We start from the raw sequence: 26,157 nt of genomic DNA on the forward strand, positions 1-26,157 counted from the left end.
GTTAAGAGTGGAAGGAAGGGTGTCTTGTTCTCTGCTGAAGGAAAGTGCGACGAGAACTCCTTCAACTGGTCGTAAAGTTATGAAACGTTCTCCACGAAATTCGTCGAAACAAAAATGCAGAAAAACGGTAATCATTTCCTCGGTTCTTGATTTCTTTAGAGCATGTTCACCGATGTTAACGTTTTATCATGAGACTACTCATGGTCTTATTGTTGCTCTGCTCTGCTGTCTGTATTGCTTGCGTTGAATGAAATTTTGCACTGAGTTTTTTGGTTGGTCCATTGGCTGTGACTGGGTACACAGATCCACTTTAAGACTCGCCTCTGAATTTCTTCATTGATTTGCTTCGATTTACTTGGACTCTTTGCACTATCCTCCAAACTGACTAAAGTGTGCATTTCTGTGAACTTAAGTTGAGTCAAGCCGGTCAAGTCTTCCCTCTTTATGGGGAAAGACATACCTAGTTGCGAATCATGAGTGTGTTTTGGTTTGCTTGATCGGCTTGAAGAATGTTCTGCTGTATTTCCTATCCAAGCTCGTTGCTATCTGTTTCTGAACCCTTGATTTGTTGCGAGCTGTTGCGAGTTGTTGTCATGTTAGAGTGTTTTGTGATGAAAAGGACACATTCTTTCCGATTCACTCGACTCTCCCATTGCGTCTTATCAGAATAGATGTTGCTTTTCTGCTTTGTTTAACCCTTCTCAACAGCTTTGTTTTTTTCTGTGTAACTGGAATGTCCTCCATGTCTGTGCACTCTTGTTTAAAGTCATTGGTTCTGTTTCAGGAAATCAGTACCGCAAAGGGACCAAGGACGATGCCTGAAAGAAAATTACTCCGTCCGGCTTGCCCTTCAGCCGCCTTCAGCGCCCTTCAGTAGTCAACTTGGTGGTCAACTGTTTTGAGCACCTTCGGTCAACTGTGGTGAGTCAATAAAGTCCCGGAGGAAGGAGGCCTCAGTGTGGGGAAATTTATTGTTTCAAATTATTTTTCATTTCCAAAATCTTTACTATCCGTATTTTTGTATTTTTTATGGCATCTGGAATAGTTTTCATATTATTGTTTGTTCATGTGATGTTGGCAGGTGTATCGAGGAAATAACCAGGCCCTGCAAGTACTGGACCCTCCGACGAGCCCGACCAACTTATCAACTCCTCGCTCATCATTTTCCATTCTATCGGGTTGGAATGCATTTGCACCAATTGATGTCCCAACTTCAATTACTTGACTTGATTGATCAATGGTAAGTGTCCCCATCATACTCCTTCATTTAAGCTACAATTTTCTTTGATAGTTTGGATTGTTCATTGCATTCTTTTCTCAATTTGTTCAGCTTTCACCTTCAGCGGTGAAATTCCTGGCAACTGTTATTCCTGAGAGGGTCAAGGAAAGATGGGCTGACAACCCATGAAACTGTACGTAATTCACCCTTATTAATATTGTACAATCATCTTTTGTGGTTTATTTGTGATAATATACTTCTTTTCAGAATGGTGCTCTTCAAGGCAAAGAAACTCTAAGAACTGCAGAGCATGTCTTATTCACTAATGATGGCATACCTAGACAGAGACGGAAGATGATCTAGAAGATGGTGTCAGCAAGCATTTTGCAGAACTTTTCAGAGACTGAACCCCTCCTACTGATCCTCTTGTTTCAGCGTTAGAGAGCTGAATTAATTTTTTAACTTACCGTTTTTAACCTTTTATCTCTTTGCCTCAGTTATGCTCACAATTCTCCAGAGCAATGCCGATAAACTTTTAAGTTCCTGCAATCTTTTGGTTTACATTCTTTGATGTTTTCATGAAAGCATTCAAGCCCTCTGTAATGTTCCAATATTCCAATAACACTTCAACAAATTTGTTTTAAAGAGGCTTCACCTTCAATCTATATATTTGTATTATTTAATGGAAAGTTGTGATAAGTCCCTGTTCCTTTTTTAAGATTTTGATAGACAATATTTGTGAAATGAGCAGTAAATAAAAGCAAATAACAGAAGCATTTCATAAGTATCTAACCATGTTGCAAATGCAGTACTCATTAGCATTGTTTCCACTCATTTTTAGTGTCCAGTATTTTGAAACACTTATTTTTTACTAAGTTAATATTTTATAAAGGCTTCAGCTCCAATTTCAATAGATGTGGTTTGAAACTGTGAAGTGTCCAGTATTGTTAATTTCCTGGAGGTTGTACATTTTTTAAAAATGTCTTTGTTTGTGTCTAATTATGTTTCAGTCACTGCTGTCAGTCTAGTTATGCGTGTTGTCACCACCATACAATTTCTCTTTGTTTTGTTCAAGTCCAGCTTCTTGCCCTTTGAACTTGTGTTTGTGTTCAGATTTAAAAAGAACATAATGCTGATTTTGTATGAATCAGGTTGTTTAGGTGGATGATTAAATTAACAACAGTTCAGTCAAGTTTGTAGTCATTTATTTATTTATGGAAACATTAGATTTCACTACTAAATTTCGCATTATAAATGAATATATGCCATGGGAACGCACACTTATTTTCTTACACTGCTGAAGGGTGAGAGCAAGAGCTTTGCTGCAACAGTTTACAAGCTAACAGTGCATATAAGATGCAAAAAGGAAGAGACTAGACATTGTACAATCTTGAGCATCAGAAGATAGATGTTTAGAAATAAATGTGATCAATATCTATATTTTACATTGATTTTACAATTTTACATATTCTGTGTCCATTTTGTCCAGCTGCCAAATCCAATTCTAAAGCCAAATGTAAAAATAAGACCCTTCCTGAGAAATAGATAAGAGATAGCTGTTCTTATCAGCACTTAAGTATTGGTGTTCTTGCCGTTGCAAAATCCCATCATGCATCAAAAGGCCAGGTGACAAAATGAGAGTCCAGGTTGGTCCGGGCGAAGTGCAGGCAATACCAACCAAAGTGCAACGCAGCATCAAAAGAATAGAAATTCCTGAAATAGATTTTAAATGCAGTTGAACAAAAACAATAACATTTCTGACCATCAAGTCAACAATAAATAAAATTGAAAGACAAGCAAAACAAGAACTTAACTCTGTTTACATGATCCAATACTGCAAGACTTATTGACAACACAAACACAACCACAGCAACAAAGACACCTGAAAAATAAAAAACAAACATTAAGCAATATTGGAAAGCAGCAGAACTTTTCCTCAACAATAAAAGATACCAAAGCACTCACCGTTCAGTTAGTATCATCATGCTCATAAATGCCACTTCAGAACGGAGACACCGACCACAATCCACAAACTGGTCTCTTAAAGCGAGTAACCAACACTACATTTCAGACCTCCCTGGAACAAATTGCAAATGACGTAAAGAAAAAAGAAAAGCAATAAGATTATATTGAATGGAAGAACATCACCTCGCTAAATGCAGATACAAAAGCACTCACCGCTTAGTTCGTATCATCTCCAATGAATTGGTGCCGTCTCTGAACTTGGTCTACTTGAGGGCGAGAGCCAGCATGCTGCACTCAAGTGCAGAGCGCTGTGCTGCCACACCTTACAAGCTATTGATTCAAAGGCAGAAATTGTATCCAGTTGGAATCTGGGAGCCACACGCTGCCTGAGGAAGATCAGAAAGTTAATATTACTGCAAAAAAGTTAAACTACTTCCAACTGCTTCACAATAGGGACGTAAAGAACATAAGACATCAAACCAACTCCTTTAATTTTACATGTGGAAACTTTAGATTATCATTCTTAACTCCGCCCCAAAGCAGTTGGGAAGGTCCCACACCACAGCTTGGATTTTATAGCCTTATTTGAATTTTCCACCAACCATTTCTATCACATAAATGTCTTTAACTGCATGAACTTCTTTTAAAAATGACATACTTTTAGAAAGTAATTTTATTACAGTTCAATTGTATTAACTTAAAATTCGATGCCTAAAACAGTTGCACATTTTCTGATAGCTTCTTTGGCTGCTGAACTTGCAAGATTTAAGAGACATCTCGTCTTCTCTAAAAAAGTAAAGACTTTGGTTTTGTGGTTTAACCGGAGGTGAAAAATTAAAATACGTATAAATTCTGGTGTGAATTTCCCAAAACCCTGAGGGATGTTAAGGATGATGTTCAGGATAAGTTCATGTCAATAAGTTGGTTATTGGCCTAAATGTTACAATATAAGATGCAGTCAGAACTTATCTTTTTTTCATCGTAGCGACAGGCCCAGCCAATGAGGAGAGCATTAAACGTTGGTGCAACTGAGGAACGATCTGTCCAGGTCTTCCTCATCGGTAACGTCCTGCTCTGGTGGAGGAAGAGCTAAAAGCCTCCCCATTGGCGCCGGCTCGGAAGGAGCCGTCGGCGAGTCGGGCAACCAAACGCCCACCATCTGGCTCTCGCGGGCCTTCTGCTTCCTCTTGGCCTTCTTGGAGGCCAACCGTCGCCGGCGTCGCAGCTCCGGGTCCCACCTCCTGTCGCAGTCCTTGGCCGCATGGCGCCTCCGGTTGCAGATGCGGCATTTCGACGACTTCGCCTTGCCGTCATTAAGGACCTCCACCACGATGTCCTGCGGATCAAGATCCCAGACAGGAGAAGCGGCATGCTCCAAGGATGGGGGCGAAGTGGGAGACTGGGGAGACGGGGGAGGCGGGGGAGGTGGGGGAGGCGAAGGGGATGGGGCAGACGGGGGAGAAAAGTCGCGAAGCTGCGTCCTCATCCCCTCTATGACCCTCCTGTAGCACGCCAAGCAGTACAAGACCACTGAGTAGTCCGTGGTCCTGGCTGCTGGCATACCACATTCAGAGCAGTCACGGAGAGGAGCAGGAACGCAGTCGATGGAATGGTGACGGCCAGAGCCACGGCCCGCCTGACCGGACTGGGACTCTGGCCTGACGCCAGTTCGCGTGAACTTGCAATCCCAGCACTCGCCTTTTTCCGTAGACAAAACCGGCATGCCACACTTGCAGATGCAGTCCCTCTCGCAGTCCAAGCACATAGGGGGGTTGGGCTGGGCCAACCAGGCCCCACAATCACAAAACCACTCCGCCATTACAGAGGGTTGGCGGTTAGCAAAGTCGTCGTAGTCTTCTAGGCTCTGGGGTGGCTGAGAGACCAACGCAGACTGACTGAGGCGGCGAGGCGGCTGCCGCTGCCGGCTGGGCCAGGGCCGGGCCGGTGGTGCCAACCGTTGCGGTTGCGGCTCATGCCGTAGGGTGGGGGTGGCGGGGGAGGGTGGGGTGAGTGCCGAAGTTGGAAACACGACGCCGAAGCCGACGCAAGCAGGTGCAGCCCTCTGCGCACCTGAGCTAATAAAGAAGTCCAAGAGAAGCTCCAACCATCACAGTGCTCCAATTTCAAATTTTGATTCGTCAAAAAAATTTATTAAAAAAGGTATATTTTGTTCAGACGCTGAGTTGAAACAATATCTAACTTTCTTGATTTCAAAAAAGAATAGGAGCAGCAAAAGTGTTAGGATGAGTTGAGCGATTAAAACTTTCATGCTAATGGACCCAATATTTAAACGGAATCGGTGGGTCTCAAGGAACAAGCCTGGTCTGATTTATTTATCATCTAACTTGTTAAGATTCAATAAATTAAAATCCTCAGTGCCAAAAGATCCCATTAAATTTAGAGCTTATTTGTTTACATGTTTTTCACTTAAGTTAATACAAAGAAAAAACATGCGCAAGGTCGTTAAAAGACATCTCTCAGGAACAAGACCATTTGCAAGACATTAAGATTCTTGTGCGGATTCTTGCAAGCTGTCATTGATGAGTTTAAAGTCCCTTACTGAAAGATTGTTATTTCTAATACCAATACTTTATTTACTTTTGCAAAATGAATTTGAATGTGTTAATGTCATTCTCAATTTTTAAGCCAACAGAGTAAAAGTTTGGTTGTCCTTGATATCAAAAAGTGAAACACTAGTGTATTGATTTTGCGGTGTGGCTATGGATACTGAGAGTTTCTGACAGTGGTATATTTTCAATTAGGAGGTGGGCATTAATTAAGTTATAAACTTAGAGGTCAGGACAAATTCAGTTTTAAATATATTTTACAGATACAGTGCAAAAAGGGCAATGATGATAACAGTTACATAACTCGAAACTCGAATTGCTGCTGGGTTTGGGAGGCTTATGGGCAGTAAATTTCACAGGGCAGGCTCTTGCATGGGGATTCAACATATTCTGGTTTCAAACATAATGTCCTGCAACAAATAAATTTCCAGTAAGAATTTTTGCTAGCCATAACAAGAGATTAAACAGAAAGTAAACAGAAGGAATTTTTACCTTTGCACTAATGCTTGAATGATTTATTTCCATGGAGCGCAGGATACACTAAAACAGGCTTGCAGCTTCGCTCAAAGCGGCAAAGAAAATCCTTGGCAGTCATGAAATTCAATGCGACAACTCTGAAAAAGAAATTAGAGAGATAAGTTTCTGAAAGGAACACAAGAAATTGATCATTCATTTATGACATAGAAAGAAATGTTAATAGAAAATAAACAGCAATATGGAGAGAAAATAATAAAAAATACTTAGCTTGCATTTGAGCAATAGTTTAAGTAATCAAACATACAAACTGTCTAGGTAAATAAAATCTGGAAAATGAAAGGCAAGCGATTAACACATTGAACGCCACAACATTACCTCACTAAAAGCAAATACAAAAGCACTCACCATTCAGTTTGTTTTATCATGCCCATAGATGCCATTTCAGAAGGGAGGCACCAACCACAATCCACAAACTGGTCTCTTGAAGCGAGTAACCAACACTTCACTTTCAGAGCTACCTGCAACAAATTGCGAATGCAGTAAAATAACAGGCAAATGAACAGAGTATCAACCATGAAGCATGCAGAAGAAACAGAAGGGTATGGACTTGAGAGGGAAGCTGTCTGGACAATTTATGACACAGAAAGAAATGTTAATAGAAAATGAACAGCAATATGGAGAGAAAATAATAAAAAATACTTAGCTTGCATTTGAGCAATAGTTTAAGTAATCAAACATACAAACTGTCTAGGTAAATAAAATCTGGAAAATGAAAGGCAAGCGATTAACACATTGAACGCCACAACATTACCTCACTAAAAGCAAATACAAAAGCACTCACCATTCAGTTTGTTTTATCATGCCCATAGATGCCATTTCAGAAGGGAGGCACCAACCACAATCCACAAACTGGTCTCTTGAAGCGAGTAACCAACACTTCACTTTCAGAGCTACCTGCAACAAATTGCGAATGCAGTAAATAACAGGCAATGAACAGAGTATCAACCATGAAGCATGCAGAAGAAACAGAAGGGTATGGACTTGAGAGGGAAGCTGTCTGGACAATTTATGACACAGAAAGAAATGTTAATAGAAAAAAACAGCAATATGGAGAGAAAATAATAAAAATACTTAGCTTGCATTTGAGCAATAGTTTAAGTAATCAAACATACAAACTGTCTAGGTAAATAAAATCTGGAAAATGAAAGGCAAGCGATTAACACATTGAACGCCACAACATTACCTCACTAAAAGCAAATACAAAAGCACTCACCATTCAGTTTGTTTTATCATGCCCATAGATGCCATTTCAGAAGGGAGGCACCAACCACAATCCACAAACTGGTCTCATGAAGCGAATAACCAACACTTCACTTTCACAGCTCCCTGCAACAAATTGCAAATGCAGTAAATAACAAAAACCAGACTTACTCAACCATGCACAGCATGCAGTAAAAACAGAAGGTATGGACTGAGATGGAAGCTGTCTGGACAATTTATGACACAGAAAGAAATGTTAATAGAAAATAAACAGCAATATGGAGAGAAAATAATAAAAAATACTTAGCTTGCATTTGAGCAATAGTTTAAGTAATCAAACATACAAACTGTCTAGGTAAATAAAATCTGGAAAATGAAAGGCAAGCGATTAACACATTGAACGCCACAACATTACCTCACTAAAAGCAAATACAAAAGCACTCACCATTCAGTTTGTTTTATCATGCCCATAGATGCCATTTCAGAAGGGAGGCACCAACCACAATCCACAAACTGGTCTCATGAAGCGAATAACCAACACTTCACTTTCACAGCTCCCTGCAACAAATTGCAAATGCAGTAAAAAAAATCCAGACACCTAACCATGCCACATGCAGTTAAAACAGAAGGGTGATGGAAGCTGTCTGGACATTTTAATGACACAGAAAAAGAAATTAGTAGAAAATAAATTGCAATATGGAGAGAAAATAATATTAAATACTTAGCTTGCATTGAAGCAATTCTTCAAGTCTTTTAACAGCAAACAGACTTGGGAATGAATACAAAAATGGCATCTGAAACAAAATCCGTAAGTAACATTTGAAAAGCAGAATTTTAAGAACAAAATAGATCAATACTAACTTGGTTGTTGCGGGCAGTTTAGCTGAAGGAATTTCATTTGTTTTCTTTAGTTTGTCATGCCATTTCAGAAGTGCAATGACAACTACATAGGCAGAAGCTCTGAGAAATTTTAACTTCATTCCTCTTTTTAAAGTGCGGACAAGCACCAATAAAAAAAACTGAAAATAAAAAAATAATGAATTACTTTATGCATCATGCTTAAAACTTAACAAAAGAAAATAAAATTTGGTTTCTAGTGCTTACCTAGAGATCCTCATACACTTGTCACGCAACATAGACTTCTATTGAAGTGATGCTTGTCAGGCATGAAATCTTAAGTTTTTACTGCTGTTTATCTGTCTGCTTGAGGGTGAGGGCGAGCGTGCTGCACTCGGGAGTGCAGAGGGCTTCACCGCAACACCACTATCAGCCATATCACGAGCTGCATGCTGGCAAGGATGGGATTCATGCTTCACTCAAAGTGCAGAGTTGAACACCGTCCACCAGAGTGCATATCTCCAGAAAGGCATTACTACTACAAATTGTTGATGTATTCTGATGCGACGTCAGACATCTTTAACTTCCCACTGACTGCTTTGGGTGCAGCCAAAGTGCGCAAGTAGCTTTCAACAGGAACAACCCTGCTGACATCACTGTGCGTCAGCGTTCCGTCGTCCGCGTGGTCAAACCAGCTGCAGACGCATCCGAGCCCTCTGGCCGTCACTCCATGAGGTACGGCAACTGGGGCTGAGAGGAGGGTGTACCTGGACTCTCGGCCCCTCCCCGTCAGATATCGGAAGCCAAGAACACGCCCAACGCGCACCTGACCTTTCACGCGAAACAGGCACCACTCTCCAACCGCAACGTCTCTCTTCCGCACGACATCCTGCGAAGACACATCGGCAACAGGATTGGGAGTGTTGGTGGTTGGCATCGGTTCGCGCACCCTGAGCAAGCGGTCCGCGCTGATCCTTGTCACGCCAGTCGACAGCATCCAGCAGAGAGTGGTCTTCTTAATCAAAGGGACTTTCGGGTGGGGTTTCCGGGCATTCTCCACCACCAGGCCAATCTTCGCTGACATGAAGGAGCGCCAGGTCTTGTGGGTCAGGGTCGGGGCTATCAAGGATGACAGGAGGGTCCTCAGTGTCCTCTTCGTCCGACACGTCCAGATCAAGGCCCACACCTGGCCTCAAGGGGCACGAAATGACATCGTCGACGTCCTGTGGATCCATGCAAACGAAGGCCGCACAGTCACGTGCCTCCGATCTGGCCACGGCAATCTGCTCCAGGATTTGATCGTCTGAGGGCATCTCAGTATCTACTCGTAGTCCAGCAGCCTTCTCCGCCAAACTACGTTTCCTTATCTCACTGAAATCAGAAAAATCAGAAAGCACGAGGCACTTTTAAAAAAAATCCACAGTTCTACAAACAAATATTGCCGAAATTCAAGAATTAGGCCTACAATTTCCTTTGTTAGAATAAACAAATGGAATAAAAAAATCATAGTATTCAATTGAACAATGCTCACCGTGGGAAGACATATTCGTCCTTAAGTTCATGAAGAATGTGTGTCTGCAGGTCGATCCTTCGAAGCTTTCTCAGCAGTTGCAACATACTGAAGTTCACCACAGTAGCAAAGGTTGACGTTAGTGAACGTGCAGCTCTGAAGCAACTCTCGCAAGGCTGACTGCTGAACAGATGTGGGACAAGCCTACAGGGACAGTCCCGCATTTTGATTGCAACTTGAACAATGGCATGGGCATTCAGTTCAATACACAAATAAGTCTGAGGTGATAGGAAACATTGCTGTAGGTCATAGTTTTCCTCAATGAGCCACTGTCGCCACAAACGGAGGAAAAAGGTGAACTTCCACACGCTTGATATGCGTTTCAAGGGTGGCATTTGAGGCTGAAGAAAAGCATCCAGATATTCTGCCACAAGACACAAAAAGAGCTCTGTGGCTGCAGCATCAGGAATCTTCCTTAGTTGTTTCAAAACACGGTCATCAAGCAGCTTTAGAACAGCTCGAAAATTCATTTTGTCCTTGGGGTCCATGTCAGACTGTGTCAATCCATGATGTTCTTTGGAGACGTTATCGATGACATCTTGGACATAGGTGGAAGAAGCACAGAAGGTACCCATGATGAGGGAGCAACCTCTATTCAAAAATAATGTTTTGAGCTTCGTGCCAATGTGGGTAGTGTCCTGCAACAATAAAAACACAATCGTATTTTATTATTATAGATTTGATGATCAGTACTTAACTGACTAAAAATAGCTCTAAGTTAGAAACATTGAATGAGAATCAGGGTCTTAAAACACAATATTTGGAAGACATTAAGAGTATACACTAAAATGCCCCCTCTCCTGGTATATTGAGAAATCAAAAAGGATTTTGTCAAGTTATCAAAAATTTCATGAATAAACCTTTTAGTAGTTAAATACTTCTTTAAAAAAAATTATCGATAAAATTCAATGAAAGCTTTACACAGTTAGGCACACTTAGGCGTTGCGTTACAAACACTCCAAACCAATATTTTTAACGGAGACTTATAGGAACAACCTGGTGATTAACAGATCAGCTGCTTCACTTAACATGTAGCTTTGTGACACAAAACCATGCATTCTAAATGCACTACAATGATCTTCACAACAGCTCATACTAATGGATTCCAATTAATGAATATGGTGAGAAGCTGTAATGCCCTGTCCAATACTTTTTGCAAAGGTAATTTAGACAAGGGTGATGGAAACCATATTAACCATTTCTTTCTCGATAAATAGTCACCATAGCAATGTGTGAGACAACAGGTTGCTTTTTATTAAATTTTATCGATATTTTTTTAAAAGAAGTACTTAACTACTAAAAGGTTTATTCATGAAATTTTTGATAATTCAATTCACTTACTTGAATGAAGATAGTCTCAGGATGCAAGTCTTGAACGAACCATCCTTCCCACTTGTCTCCATTGTCACAAGCCTCTGGCATTGCCAGACAGCGCATTGCTCGCAGGGGCTTGGAGTCTGCATCAGTTGAAAAGCCTGCGATGGTGATGCCATGCTCTTTGGCTTCTTGTTTCATCCATTCCCAACGTCTAGCCACATCTTCTGCTGTATATCTGTTGTCAGTGCCAAATAGAGAAAGACAAAATGGGGGGGCCTCATCTGCCAGAGGCTGAGCCATGATGACATGAGCATTGCCGGCCTTCACCCTGTTGGCAAACATCTCCTTCATGGCTTCCTCGCTCACAGCTTCCAGGCCATCACTACAGGGCAAGCCATTTCTGTTGAGATGTGGAACGAAACCAACTAACAAATTTCTTTTGGGGTCATACTCAATCTGGCCAGTGATGCGTGTTCCATCCTCGCTCATCCATACAACGTTTGGCAGTTTTCTGGCCTCAAGGAATGCCTTCAACTCCGCAAAGCGAAACATCCCTTCCTGGACAGGTTTGTTGACCCGTTGGAGAAGCTTGTTGAGAAGGGATACGGTTGGCAAGGCAAATGGCAAATTCGCCTGCCAGATCTCGTATGAAAACAGTCCCATAGTCATGTACATGTAGAGTGCGAATTGCTTGAAATCACCGAACCTGGACAAAGATAAAGGATTGCCATTAGCATACATGCAACAGCCCTTCTCTCCCTCATTTTAACTTCATTGTATAAACTGAATGATGACCAATGTCAATAAATGTATTGTAAATCATAGGCTTGTTTGCTCTCCTACCACCAGTGCCAAAAAATTAACTGAGCTATCTTTATTTTAAAGTATTACCAAGTATTGCAAACTAAACACAAAAGACACTCAAAAAAGGTGTGGCAAAAAAGCTATTTTTTTTTTAAATGTATAAAATTGGCACAATGCTCCTTTAGTACTACTTAAGACATTCACACAAACTGCATTTTTAAAACATTTCAGAATAACCCTGAGACAAGCTCAATGTAAGAAGACAAGAAAATTTTACCTCCGTCCATTTGGATGCCGACCAGCATTTATCTCAGCCAATTCCACCAGCTTTGTTAGCAGAGGACCATAGATAGGAGGCAGGTTCTCAGCGTTTGGAATCGAGTTTCGAACTGCTCCGGTGGGTTGTGATGGCTCTGCTGGTGGTGATGGCTGTGTTGGTGGTGTTGGCTGGTCGGTTTTGATGAAGAAATCGGTTATAAACCTCTGATCATCATCAATGGAGTTGCAGAGGTAACGCTGCCACCTCGCGGTCCGACTGTAGCGTTCATGACGCCACTTGCTGGGGAGGTCGCAGTCGGACCGGGCATCTACCTCCCCGTCGGAAAAGACTCATCGGAGGACTCGAGACGCTTGTCCGCCTCTGACAAAATCTTCTCTATCTCTGGGTCCATGCAGAAGCTGTCAAACGGTGACGAGGGAGACTCGAAGTCAGGAGAAACGGACCTCTCGGTGCTGATGCTGGCCTCCATCGCGGGGTCGGAGGTGCTTCGAGCGCCTGGGGGCACTCCTCCAGAAGTCCCACTAGGCGCCGGCGGGGTAGCCTCAGCACTCTTCGGGGCAGAGTGGGTCATCACGGTGGCCGTCATTCGCTGGCCGCCAGGGGGCACTCCAGGAGTCCCACTAGGCGCCGGCGGGGTAGCCTCAGCACTCTTCGGGGCAGAGTGGGTCATCACGGTGGCCGTCATTCGCTGGCCGCCAGGGGGCACTCCAGGAGTCCCACTAGGCGCCGACGAGGTAGCCGAGGCACTCTTCGGGGCGGAGTGGATATCGACGCGGGTCACCGTAAGCTGGCCGCCAGGGGGCACTCCAGGAGTCCCACTAGGCGCCAACTTGGCTTTCCTCTGCGATGGCCATGTCCAGGTCTCCAACGAGGCCGGCTTGCGGGGCGCGGCAGGAGACGATGTAGCGGACTCCACAGGGGTGGCTGCAGAGGCCTCGCCGCCGACGGCCTTCACGACGCGTAGCTTGGCTGCAGGAGCTTTGCCGAGGGCTGGGGTCGACTCCACAGAGGAGGCTGCGGAGGCCTTGCTGCCGACGGCCTGGACGAGGGGTGGCTTGGCTGCAGTAGTTTTGACGGGGACTGGGGGAGTCCCACGATCAGCTACGATGGCGTCTTCGTCATCAGACAGATGTACCACGTCATCGACCTCCTCCTCGTCAAGCTTGTCGTCAACCGCGGATGACGCAGACGACGCTTGGCGCTTGAAGGCAGCCTCAAGTGGACTGCCAGAGACGTCAAGTTTCCTCTTCGCTGACTTCTTGTTCGTCTTGGAACTACTTTCGCAGCCGTGAGTCCTCTTCAGGTGCGAAATGAAGTTGCTGACAATCCACCTGCCAGCTGTCTTGTCCAAAGACGTCGTCTTGTCGCAGAGAGGACACTTGATGTCCACCCGAAACACTTTGTCACTCTTCTTGACGACAAAATAAACATCAGCTTTCTTGTCCAGGACTCCCTTGGACAGATCAGCCTGAGCCGCCTCGATCCCGCTGGTGATGAGCGCGCGAACCCTCTTGCTCTCCGCCTCGCATTGCGCATCGCTGTCACTGGGGTTGGGGGTAGCAGTGGCAGAGCCGCCGGGCGTGCTGGTGGTGGGACCGAGGGTGGGACTGCTGCGACCCGACCTCTTGGTGCTGCTCCCGCCCTTCTTGCCACGCCTGCCCAGAAAGACCTGTGTCTGGCACACCTCTCCCACCTTCAGCAGCACCTTGCGGTATCCCCGCAGAAACTTGAACGATGCGGGCTCGTCCGATTGCTCCCCGAGGTACCAGGCGCGCTTGTTTGAGTCCCACGTCACGTAGCGCTCCCGACAGTCCTCCTCGATGGAGGCGAGGTCCTCTTCGTCCAGTCCGGCCATCGCGACCGTGGAGGTGAAGCCATGGAACCCCAGAAGCCTCTTGTAGCAGTCCGGGAGAGACACGCCAGGAAGGAGATCCTCGACCTCTAGCCAGAACTCTTTGACGTCATTCCTCAATGCAGGCTCCTAAAACAAATAAAATAAAGAAATTAAAATAACAATCGAGTTATTTTAGCCCATGCGAATGCACGCCACGACGTGGTAAAGGGATGGCTGCAGCTTGCTTTGAGCAACTGTAACACGGAGCGCCTGCCAGGTAGGCTACCAACCGGCTCCGCAGCACACCGGTGTGCGAATGGTGGCCTACCTAGCCCCTGTCGGTATTCCCCGTTTTTTTTTTCTGCGAGTGTTTCCATTAAAAAGATGGTTCTTTCAGGATCATTTTAAACATAAAAATTTAAGAAGATACATCTATACCATTTTTTAAGGCTGTCTTCCCAAAAACCCAAGAAAGAAATGTTGTAACCAAAGAGTGCTTTAAAATCCAAACAAATAAGTTAGGGTAAGGACCAAAAAAGTCTGCCTCAAAGAGGGACACAAGAGCTTCCTTGCAAGCCAAACAGAAAAAAATAGTTTTCCATCAGAAACTGAATTTTGTCACTTTTTGTCAAAAACTTAACTTTGTAAGGATAATTGCAGATAAACTTGTGCCACTTTCTGGACACTTCAACTTAAGAGCACTGGTACACAAAGAAGTGAGGCAAAGCTATTGAAGGCCAGAGAGATTTAAATTAGCCATGCACTTCCAAAGCGGCGCACCTTCCAATTATTGTTTCGCAGAATTTGCTAGAAACACATTTCATCATTGCTTGATAGAGAAGAGAAATTAAAAGAAAAAAACAATATTTTGTCACGGATAGTCTGGAGGTCAAATCTCTCTTATTGTGAAAATTTGAACCATTTCTGAAGCATCATATCAGATCCCTAACGGAGTTGATATGAAACTGCTAGACAATTAGATATACAATCAAAGAAAACGGCACATATTGTACTGCACTTTGAACCATTACCCCCGTGATTTGTCATAAATTATGAATAGATTTCTTTACTTCTGTGCCGTAGTTAATGCTTATGGAACAGTGCCATAGCTGCGTGGCAAACTGTTCAGGAATTAGGATCACCTTTTTAAATTAAAATAGAATCCATGTTAAAACCACACTCTTTGCGACAAAGTCTCTCATTAATGGAAGAAAGAATAATTCAACCTGATTTTATCAGAGAGTACCCGGACAGTACACATCTTGTGAGCCTCGGTTGGTTTAAATCCTTTAGAGGTATATTGAAGCTTTACTCAAAGAAAACAATTACTCAAAGAAAACAATAGAAAAAACCCGAAACAAAAGCTGAAGACCTCTTGTATTATGTTAATCGAGTTCATCAACAGCAGCTGGTATGTTTGTAACACAGAACACTTGCAGTGGCGCCTACAAAACTTTACTCGTAAGACTTGACTGTTCACATTTTTGACATGTTTTGTCCATACCTACACAAGGAAAACCATGAAAATTATAAATGAGAGCAAACTCAAACTAAATGTACATTCATGTGTGAGAGCAAACACATGCCTTAAGCCCTATTGGGAAAATAGAAGACGATAAAACTAGGCTGCCCCTTGAGAAACCCAGTGGACACTGCTTAGTGGGCCAGAAGAACGGTGGCGAAGGTCAAAATCCTTGACGCGTTTTGAGGTCGCGAGTCGCTAAAAGGGACTCGAACCAAACGTGTGACCCCACCAATGGATTGCTCTCCGAGAGAGGAATCTATTAGTGGGGTCACACGCTCGGTGCGAGTCCTGCTTGGCGACTCAGGAGCTCAAAACGCGGCTAGAGTTGAGGCCGCCGGCGCCGATCTTCTGGCCCACCCCCGATTCCGAGAGTCGTTTAAATCGCTGTCTCGTTCGCACCAACAAGGGTCGCCCCATAAAGTGCCTGAGAGACATACAGATAGCAGAAAACAACGCTCGGAGTCAGTCTACACTCTGCTGCACCGCCATGGGAAGGTTGCGCAAACACGCCAGCTTGGGGACGCCATTGAAAGAACTATGGTAACCCCTGCCTGTCGGACATGGTGTTGCTCACCGTATCAAACCACTAAAAATTCCGTTTTTCTAAATCAGCGACTCACCACATCCTGTTTCCTGCTTTTATCACTCGAGTCGCCGGGTTTACTAGGACGGTCAGAAGCCATCTTGAGCAGTCGCCTATCCTCAGACCACAGACGCAAGCCGTTCACAAGAACAGAACAGAAATAATCCTCTGAATGCTCAAATCGTTCCCACTGTAACGTCAGGCAATCGCTAGTGCGCTGGAGAACTACACCACAGAACAAGACTCTGCGACTTTCCTCTGAAACTCTGAGACACAACGACACAACCGTCTCTGAGAACAGACTAGATCGCAATGACCGTTAAAACAAAGCAAAGGGCATCGGCCCGATTCGCGATTGTTAAGGAGCGTCAAGTCCTAGCCAATGGGGAAGAGGGGAATACGGGGCCGTAGGGCAGTGGCGGGTGAGGGGGGCGGATGGGGAGGGAGGGGGAGCAGGGGTTGCTAGGCAGCGGCGGCAGCGGCGGCGCGGGGAAAGCAAAGCGAAGCAAGGAGACGAGACGAAAGGGACTGGCCACTGCTGGCCACTGGCTCAGCTATGCTTTTCAGCGAGTAAGAAATTAATAAAATAGTGTGCAAGGGCCTTCTGAAAAGAATTCGGAACCCTGCAAAGGTTGGTTTCGTCCGGTTTCGTCACTCTGTCTCTCGAGCGTCCTTTAAAAGCGACACAAGCGCTGCTCGCCATCAGTCTACTGTGCCGTTGCGAAACGACCCCGATGATGCTGCCGCGCGGTGAACTTCGACCCCCGCCGTCATCGCCGAGCGCGAGATCGTCTTCGCGGACTTGACTTCCTAACGGCCTCTTATTAGAGAGGGCACCCCGGCTCCCGCCGTGCCACCGCACGGCATGGACGTGATCGTGGAGGCGCACTCTATGAGGGACTTGCGGGACCTGCCGTCGAGTACCTGTCGTCCCGGCCCGTCCCCCCCCCCCCCCCCCCCTTGCGCCTGCATTCGATAAACGCTTGCGCCCTGGGTCATTGCGTCCAGACGGTCCAGGAAGGTGGCCTGCACCGTCTGCGAGCCCGCGGCACGCCGAAGACGCCCCTCCGAGGCAGCACCGCCAGCCGAGCGATTGATTGATTCAGTAGAGCGATTTCTCGCTCTATCTCCCTCGCGCCCTTACAGAAAGTCCCATGAGTGCGACAGAGACAGGGCGACCGAGGGCGACGAAACAACTCTTCCGAGCAGGACAGAGGCGCCAGGTGCCGCCCGCGCCCGCGGCCCGCCTTCAAGTCGTAGCCGTCGCTGGGCTGGCTCAACATGTACCCACAGCAGAAGCAGCCCGTGTTCAAGCCTAGACCGCGCGTCCAGGCTGCCCAGGTCGGTCCAGCCGTCTGATTCCGAACAGTGCTTCGTCGCTCTCTCTCTGTCGCACCCCTACGGACCACCCCATGAGTGCGAGAGAGACAGCGACGAACAGTGCTTGGAATCAGGCGGCAGGTAGACAAGCCCACCGCGGCGCCGCGACCACGACTTCGTCTCCATGGTGCAGCGCTACGAGGCCGAGGAGAGCGTGCGTGTGTCCGAGGCCGTCCCTAACGCACCGCCGGCGAGCCGCCAGAGAGACGCCTCCGTGGTCGGCGCCGCCCCCGCCCCAGCCGAGGCCCCAGCAGCCCTAGCTCCAGCCTAGCTCGCGCATGGTCACCGCCAAACCAAGGGCACGCCCAGCCTGCGGCGCTCCGTGGAGGGCGTGTGCTTGGACAGCGTCCACGCGGCCCGCAGCGCGGACGCGGAGAATGACGGTAGCGGCAAGCGACGCAGGCTGAGCCTCCACTGCAGCACGGTGGACGAGCAGCTCTAAGACTACCAGGACTACGCTCTGGAGCTGGTGCACGCCTCCAAGAAATTGGAGCGTACGGGGCAGCTGGAACGCACGGCGTCGACGGGGGAATCGCGACTGCCACGAGATCATCGACTACGACCGGTGGCGCATAGCGTCCGCACCAAGGAGCGCGCCGAGGAGGAGCTGCGGCGGCTGTAACGCCGCCTCAAGCAGGGCCGAGTAGGACCAGCGCAGCAAGGTCCTGCTGTTCTCCACCAAGGGCGTAAACGCCGCACGCCGGAAGGGCGACCACAGGGCCCGTCAAGGATCGATCCGTCGTGGACCTGCGCTCACACTTCTTCCACCTGAGCACGGAGGACGGGTCGCGGTCGGCGTCGCCGCCGTGCGCGCGGCGCGGTGCGGCACCAGGATGTGTACAAGCCGCCGTCGCGGGACACCTCGGTGGACACCTTCAAGCTCCTCGCGGCCGCCTCGCACCGCGGCCGCGAGGAGCTCACCTCGCGCTCCTCGCCAGGAACAAGGTGGGCACCATCGACAACCGCCTGTGGAGCAGCCTGTCGCTGGAGCAGATGAACGCCCTCATGTGCCAGCTGCGCACAAGACCTCGCTCAAGGTGGACTGGATCGGCTCGCCTGCGACGAGCAAGCACCACCAGCAGCAGCAGCAGCCCAGGTCGGCGCCCTGTCACAACTTGAGGAAGGCTAACGCCACAGCTGTTGCGGACGCTCGGCTTGGAGTCGAAGGGTCATTCTCTCTCAAGTCAACCATCACCACCACCTTCACCGGAGGAAATTCAAGTTTTCCATCATTTAACTCAATTGCATTTAAAATTCGGGCACAGGCTTTGCTTTGAAATTTTTGGGGGAAATGTGCTGAATTGAGTTACAAGCAATTAATATTAATGTTTTAAAATGATATAGTAAGAATATCACTAAAAGGTTCAATCTTGAAAATGATTGCTAAACTAGAAATAATGCGGGACTGGACTCAATGTTTTCTGGTAAAGTTCCCCAATAAGATGGGCAACTTCTGACAAAGCATCGTTAAAACTAATTGACTGTGTATTTTTTATAGAGGCAAATTTATAGTATTATTTGGCAAAGTATTGGAATTTTGTTGTTGGTTCAATTCAATTCAGAAACAGTTCCAACCATAATATATCATTATAAAACAAACATTCATATAAATGGCTCATAACACATAGCATCATGAATATTCTATTCTTGCAGCACTAAATTTGCCTAACCACAAGATGCAGATATTTCTAAACAAACCTAACCACAACACACTTGTGTTTGAATTAAACTTTATGACAATATTCTGAGACCACTCCGCTGATTTATTAAAATAAATTGATACCTACTCATACTCATCATGATGAAAATGATGCCAAGAAGAGGGAAGAGTTGAAGCAGAACTCAGCAGAAATGGTCCTTTGGTGATGGACAGAATTGGATGATAGACCCGGACAAACTCAGGCAGAAGGCACCGCTCCACGCAGCTGTAAAACAAAATCAGAAAAGGCGTTACTTTCCCTGCATAGAGGAGACTTTTACCCCCACAGCCCCCATATCCCTTGCTTTGAGTGGAAACAAATTGGGGTCTCACATGAATAACAAGGACAGATTCTCAGTTAAACTGCAAGCAAAACTGATTATAAGCAGACACGATCAGACAGAATCAAATAAAATTACAAGTCATTCACATATACAACATTCACATAGAATTATTATCAAGTTGTACAAATCAGTGATGCAAAATGATGGTCAACCCAATTGCAACACGACAATGGACTTGCGGTTGAGACATTTGGGGCTGCAGTCGGGCTGCAGGCAATCGAGGCAATCCAAATCAATCCAACTAATCTCATAACAATCACGATGAAACTGTACTGCAGGCAAATACAACAATCCAGCTCTCTAAACTATCCCTAGCTCACATTTATATCCAGAATACTTTTCACTGGCGGGTGCATTTTAAAATAAATTTGAATAAATTACAAATCGTTCCACACTAGACTTTTAAGATGCAACATAATTCCAATTTAAGTTCCAAGCGGTTCCAAGCCAAAAACAAGTATTATTAATCTATTATGTTTAGTGCCAACTCTACATAAATAAATAAATAATCTCTAGATAAAAATATGAATGATTGAAGAAAAGCTCTGCAGTGGAAATGGTTTTCAAAACATGTGGAGATAGTCACCTGAACCTAACCTAATAATGTAAGTGAAATAGATTGTTCACTTCCGATTTGCTTTTCCATGTTCAGCGCCGAATTCTAGTCTGCACCTTCGTGTACAGAAGTCGAAAATTGCACAATGGAGCCACGGCGTTACCACTTTTGATATTGTTGAATTCCATGCGTCTGCTTGCAGCCTGTTCGTTGTCTGCTCATTTCAGACGACACTGCAGACTAGTGGGCATCTCTCGCATAACCTGAAAAGTTCACAAAAGAATCAATTTCCCACCAAGCCACAATCAAAGCATTTCAATAAAAATTGATTAGGTTACTTATCTAATTTTCACAGAAAACTCGCATCGATAATTCAATCCAACTGAAGTCTCCATTATCCTGACACACATGTCGTTCGCCCGACGTCCAGTCGCACGATACGATTCATATTCGAGTGGCACGATTCTTACCAAATTCTCATTGCTCCCGAGTATGAAAAATTCTACAGTATGAAAATACCCGCCCATTGGATCCCTGGCTGACCTTGGCCTACAGACACTCCCGGAAGGACAAGGGGAAGGAGAGGGGGCTGGGGAGGGGGCAGCATGCCGTGTCGGCTGTGTCCGGAGCTGCTCGGTCTGGGTATTTCAGTGTTAATTCACGTTATTTCAGTGCAATTCCGCTGTTATTTCAGTGTAATTTCATTGTTACTTCAGGTTATTTCACGTTATTTCACGTTATTTCACGTTATTTCAGTTATTTCACGTTATTTCACGTTATTTCACGTTATTTCACCGTTATTTCCGTTATTTCACCGTTATTTCACAAAAAATGTACACCCAAATTCAAGTTGTTTGCCCCTCGGCCCTGGGGCACCCCAACTACAAGCAAAACTTTCAGGATGCATCCTTAGATGATAGCTCAATTTTTATGTCATCATATGGCCGCTAAAATTATGCCCTAAAATAAAATAGTGTTTTAAATTTTTATGGTACAATGTCAAAGCGTCATCACCAAGGTTTCCCCCCAAATCCGCCTTAGATTTGCAAAGGAGACGTCTTTTGGCTCTACAAAAAAAAATCTATTTTTGATGCTGAAATTGAACTGTTACATCCTACAGTCGTTGCAGTGGGTGCTGTTACAGTAATAATTAAACACTGTCTTAAGTGCACGATGTTTGATGGCAAAGTTGGCAGTTCTTTAACAGGTGTGTTTTAGTTCTAAAAATCTTATGTTAGTTGCAATAATATTTTATTAATTTTGTTATTTTTTTGCATAGGAATTTCAGTTCAGAGGTGCATTGTTTATGGGGGTTGTCCCAGAGAGTTCCACAAACTAGATATTTTATCAGGGGAAAAATTTTTTGAAGCCACTTTTGACTTTGGGATTTCCCCTCTTCATTTTGGAAAAAAGGTGTGTACCCACTTTTTGGGAAATTTAAACCCCTCTGCAAGCCCCAAAAGTGTAGTCAGTACACTCTCTTTAGCGTGTACTAACGAGTGCTTTCTCTTCAGCGTGTGCACACGAGCACACTCTCGTCAGATGTACTCAACCAAGTACACTCTCGTTAGAGTGTACTCAGATGAGTACACTCTCGTCGGAGTGTATTCGTGGTACACGCTGAACAGAGTGCTGAGCACACTGTTGAGTTTGCTGGGTATTTTGTTGCGTTTTGTTTATTTTATTTTTTCTGTCTAGGGCAATGGAATGCCTCTTGCATATAGCCTTCAGAAATTTATATTAAGAAGACAGCAGCCATGACTAAACAGGAGAAAATTCTGAAGCGTTTTAGACAAGGGATTGTCCAGGAGGATTTTAAAAACAAATGGGCTTGCTGGTGGATGTTGTTCGTCAGGGAAGTGGCACCACTAATGACGGCAACACAGCCAGGCGCTTTTTCCTGGAACCTGAGAAGACCAGTGCTATTTTAAAAAAATTTATGTGGAGTTGGTCTCAAAATTGTCAGTAATTTTTCAAGTACTCAACTGTGGATTTTTCATTGATGTTGAAAAATTTAGGCAGTATTGCTTGGACTCTTACAATGTTTACTTGAATACTTGTGGGTGGTATAAGATGACCCCAACCTCCACAAAGTTTTTTTTCATGGAGCTGACATAATTGACCACTGCCAGAAAAAGAAAATTGCCATAAGTGCCTTCTCTGAAGAGGCTCAAGAGCGAGGAATAAAGACCTCAAAAGGTTCCGTGAGGATCGGGCCAGGAAAGCGTCCCGGTATTGTATGGGTTCCGTTTGGCCGTAAAACCACTTCATTTTTTATTTTATTCCTGTGTCACTAATCATTTATTTTTTTTCTCTCGTGCACCACGTTCATTTTGTACGGAGTACGCTTCATTTCGAGTTTATTCGAAACGCAAAATGACGATTGGTTCACGATTTCGCCATAGGTCAAACAACAGAATGCGGGTGTAATGTCGGAGTGTGAAAAAAAAAAAAACAGTCTCACGAGGGAGTTTGAATTTTGCCGCTTTGCGCACGCGGCTCGCATGGCTTTTCACTGCTTCCCCCCGTCATTTTTTTTTTTTTTTTTGCCTTTCTTAACATTTTTAATCCTTTTTTAAAGCAGACTGCAGACGAACACCGATTTTTCCGGGGCTGATTTCATCTGATCCGAGAATCTCAAGCCTTAGGAGGTCAGCTTTTTCAAGGAGGTCAAAGACCCTGGTGCCTGAAGTTCTGGAGCTTTTGAGTGACAATTTGGAAGAAAATAAAGCATGAAAAACTGATTTGTCGCGTAAGTTCTCCCGCATCATCAAAATCAAAACCCAAAATGACCACAAGTACCACATGCTTTCCTCTCAAAATTTCCAACTATTAGCGTTTTAAATCAAAACGAAATAGTCTCTGTACCACTGTGCTTTTTCATCTACACCTGTCTCAGTACCCAAAATTTCTTAAAACATCTTTAAAAATTTTAAAAAATCATTAAAAGGTAGTCAATTTTGTATTTCCTAAAAAAACTAACTTCAGAAATGAAATCAGCAGTACTAGAAACCCTGCATACCAAAATTTTATCGAAATCGGACAAACGGTTCCTGCGCTATGAATTATGTCCGCCTTTTTCGTGATCGGCCGCACTGTGCGCCGGCCTCCAGGCTCCTGAGCCCTACGTCTGCCGCATAGTGCCGCGCTGCTCCAACTGTAAGGAGCTGGGGCATTTGTGGCGGCAGTGCACCCTCCCCCTACGCCCGCCGGTCTGCCCGGCCTGCGGGGCAAGCGGCCACACATGGCGCGGGTGTCCGGTGCTCCGGACGGGAGCACGTCCCCGCGTACCTCGCGCGCCCCACTCGGTGCAGCGCCGCCCCGCCTCTGTCCCGACCCCTGCCCCCGCGGCGCCACGCCGGCCCGCCGCCCTGGTGGCCCCTGTCTTTGTCCAGTCTGCAGAGACCCCTGTCGTCCGCCGCCTTGCCCCCGTAGAGGTCCCCACCGCGGACCTCATTTCGTGGGACGACGACGGCGACGACGACGCGGCACTGCTTGGGGCCGTCGGCCCAGCCCCTGCCGCCCCCTCCCTCGGCGCTTTCCGCTGGGCGGACGACGTCCCGTCTGACGCGGGCGCCGCCGGCTCCATGGACGTGACCCCCATGGTCGCCCCCCCGGCTCGGCCCGCCGAACCCCCGGCCTCTGCCCGCCGCGCCGGTCCAGCCTCCCCTGCAGGCCCCGCCGGACCCCCGGCCCCTGCTCGCCCTGCTGGTCCAGCCCGCCCTGGCGGCCCCTCCTCGCCCTGCTGGTCCAGCCCCCCCTGGCGGCCCCCCCGGACCCCCGGCCCCTGGCCGCCCCGCCGGTCCTCCGGCGCCCCTTCCCGGTCGGCCCCAGCGACGCTGCAGCAACTGCCGGTCTTACTGGCATTCCTTCCGGTACTGCCCTCGTCCGCTGCGGGTCCGCGCCTGGGCCAGGGCGCCTGTCCTCTGCCCCCGACCCCCGGCCCCCGACTCCCGGCCTTGACCGGCTCCCTGCAGTGGACCCCCTCCGCGCGGCAAAGACTGACGCTGTGCTTGTGTTTGTCTATCTGCGTGACAGTGGCGCTGATCCCTGCCTTTTTTTTTCTTTCCTCCCCTGACTTTCCTTTTTTTGGGGGTTCCCAAGAACCCCTATTGTCCGAGGCCCGTGGATTCCCCCCCCCCCCCTCTCCGTTTTTCAAAAAAAAACTCTAAACTTTTCAACCATAAAAAAAACGAAAATTCCAATTTTTTTCGAAAATTCATCGTGAAAATTTTCCGTAAACGCGAAAAACATAAATTTGCAACAATCGAAAACGAGAACCGTTAATGATATGAAAAAAAGGTTCAAAAAAAAAATGTACCACTCCTCAAAACAAAACCTCCTGGTCATCAAAGTAAAAAGAAATCGTATATGTTCTGAGCAAAGGTCAAAACATAAAAAAAAATCTCCATGGCAACGGCATGGCCCCTCGTACCACCCGTAAAAATTTAAAGTCCCCCATTAAAAAAAAATCAAACGCCGTGAAATTTGAAAATGCTAATGCTAACACATTGCACGGTGTCTCAACGTTGGAACATTTTTAAAATTGTCACTACAAAAAAAGTTCGTGGAGAAACGACGCATCAAATTAATTTTCGTGGGTTGGCACCAAATGCTTGCCGTCTGCGCCCTTTCGAAAATCGCGAGGCTGAAAGAACGAACAGGCGCCCATTGAAACTCCCCCTCCATTTTTGTGGGGTTTGGATTTTTTGGCATGCTCTCAAAGGCTGCGGTTGTCTTGTCATTTTTTCCTCGATTTTCAACCATTTTGGGAAAACGGGAAACCGTGCAATGCGATTAGCTTTGGAATTTTTTTTTCTTGCGTATGTGTTCCCTGCGGGGAAACCCGTCTGTTTTTTTTTTTCTCTCTTGGCGTTACGCCCTTTTCGTTTGTAAATCCTGTTTTGCTTTTTCTTTAATGCACTGCCGGTTCGCGTTTCTTTCAAATTTCCCCTTTCTCCTCGTTTTACCCCGTATCCCCCCCTTGCTCTCCTTTTTTTTTTTCTTTCCGTTCTTTTTTTGGTCGCGTTATCTTTTTTCCAAACACCTGTCCCTTCCCTTGTTCTTTTTCCCAGTTTGCCCTGCCCCCTGTTCCTTTTATTCTTTTTTTCAGCTTATATTTCTTTTTAGTTTCGCTCTTTTGGTCGCGGTTTCTTTTTTTAATTTTCCCTCCCTCTACCTTGTACCTAGTCCGTCCTTTTCTTCCGGCCCATAATTACTCCGTGCACCATTTATCGCTCCTTTTTTCCAGTAGTTGTTCCCGTAGTTTGTGTCCTTTCCCTTTTACCACATTCCGTTCCTTTTTTTTTCAACATTCTTCCCCGGTTCCTACCTCCGCCGTTCCTTTCCTTTTTTTTTTGACCCTGGGCGCCCCCCCCGGCTATTCACTCCCTTGTCCCCGGCCGGCCGCCACTTTTCCCTTTCCCCGCCGTGTACGATTCGTGGGCCTGCTTTTATTTCTTCTCTCTCTTTGGCGGCCTCCCGGGGGCCTTTTTCACTCCCTGTGCGGTGCTGGTTCGACGCCCGTGTACGTCATGTCCTGGGTTCGACGCCCGGGGCGCGTCGCGTGACCTTCCGTTTTCCGTCTTCGTTTTTTCCTGCCCTTCCAATGAGTACGCTGTTGTTTGGGGAACCGAATTTATTCGCTGCCCGGGTGCCCGGCGCGTCCGGGACTTGTCATATATTTTCACAACATTTCTTGGCCGAGAACATAACCCCGGCTGTTTAACACAGGCACGGCGGGTCCGACTCGCAGCGGCCGGCCCCCCCCCTTCGCCTCGCGCGTGCCGCGCAGGCGCACCCGCCCCACCATCGCCGCCCCGCCGCAGCCTTCTCACAACGCACGGCGGGTAGGGTGGCCCAAAAAAAATCGAAGGTTTTCCGATTGTCCAATTCCGCTCAAAAATTGATTCTAGACCGAAAAAAAAAAAACCCCCATTT

The 26,157-nt window shown here is 46.1% G+C and overlaps 2 long non-coding RNA genes across 2 annotated transcripts; one reads left to right on the forward strand and one right to left on the reverse strand.

The window, feature by feature from the left end:
• The first annotated feature begins 1 nt into the window (after window position 1).
• On the forward strand, window positions 2-2,293 carry LOC117644896. Its single transcript, XR_004587680.1, has 5 exons — window positions 2-127; window positions 785-921; window positions 1,082-1,240; window positions 1,331-1,412; window positions 1,487-2,293. It is a non-coding gene; the product is annotated as an uncharacterized LOC117644896 (long non-coding RNA).
• Window positions 2,294-6,097: 3,804 nt separating this feature from the next.
• On the reverse strand, window positions 6,098-7,176 carry LOC117645131. Its single transcript, XR_004587706.1, has 4 exons — window positions 7,070-7,176; window positions 6,634-6,990; window positions 6,244-6,554; window positions 6,098-6,161 (listed from the first exon to the last, which is right to left on the reverse strand). It is a non-coding gene; the product is annotated as an uncharacterized LOC117645131 (long non-coding RNA).
• Window positions 7,177-26,157: the final 18,981 nt, after the last annotated feature.

Source organism: Thrips palmi, unplaced genomic scaffold, assembly GCF_012932325.1.
Source record: "Thrips palmi isolate BJ-2018 unplaced genomic scaffold, TpBJ-2018v1 HiC_scaffold_18, whole genome shotgun sequence".
Lineage (NCBI taxonomy): Eukaryota > Metazoa > Arthropoda > Insecta > Thysanoptera > Thripidae > Thrips > Thrips palmi.